Source organism: Sinocyclocheilus grahami, unplaced genomic scaffold (assembly GCF_001515645.1).
Source record: "Sinocyclocheilus grahami isolate Dianchi unplaced genomic scaffold, SAMN03320097.WGS_v1.1 scaffold233.1, whole genome shotgun sequence".
Taxonomy (NCBI): domain Eukaryota; kingdom Metazoa; phylum Chordata; class Actinopteri; order Cypriniformes; family Cyprinidae; genus Sinocyclocheilus; species Sinocyclocheilus grahami.
Window position 1 is genome coordinate 2,431,168 of NW_015505412.1, and position 858 is coordinate 2,432,025.

The window sequence follows — 858 nt, forward strand, 5'->3', positions numbered from 1 at the left end:
TAGATGGGAGGAGCTATTATGTACAGTGAACAAAACTGATGACTAACAGTCTGAAAACTTTATAACTGTTCTTCTCATTACACTACAGGTGACAAGTTTATTCAGGTGATCCAAGACTACAGCTGAAACTCACTCATAGGTAAGTGATGGTAATATACTGTAAGAGATTTTACTCTTAAACCAACTTAGACTGGTTTAAGATGCTCTCTCTCTCTCTCTCTCTCTCTGCAAGGGACATACATTTTGTAAATTTGATTCAGTAGTTTAATTTGTCCTTTCTTATTTAATCTGTAAATGTATAACTATAACGATAAAAGATTGAATTAATCCAGGTTTATATATATATATACTGTATAGATAGATAGATATGTATGTATGTATGTATGCATGTATGCATATTTAGAGGGGTGGAAAGAGTACTGAAAATTTGTACTCAAGTATAAGTACTGCTACACTGCTGAAATAATACTCAATTACAAGTATTATACAGGTGTTGAAAAAGTAATTACCGTATTGACCCGAATATAAGACAATGTTTTTTTCTTGAAACACGGTCGTCTTATATTCAGGGTAGGGTGACCATACGTGCCATTTTCCCAGGATGCGTCCTGGCCAGGATTTCTATATTGCCTAAAATATCTAGGTTTTGGCTTTGTTTGCGTGTGCAGACCAATCGGTGTATGACATCAAAATACCTCACAGACGATTCCTTATGCTTTCAAAATGCTCTCGAGGTACTTTGATGTCATACACCGATCGGTCTGCACACGCAAACAAAGCCAAAAACTAGATATTTTAGGCAATATAGAAATCCTGGCCAGGACGCGTCCTGGGAAAATGGCACGTATGGTCACCCTA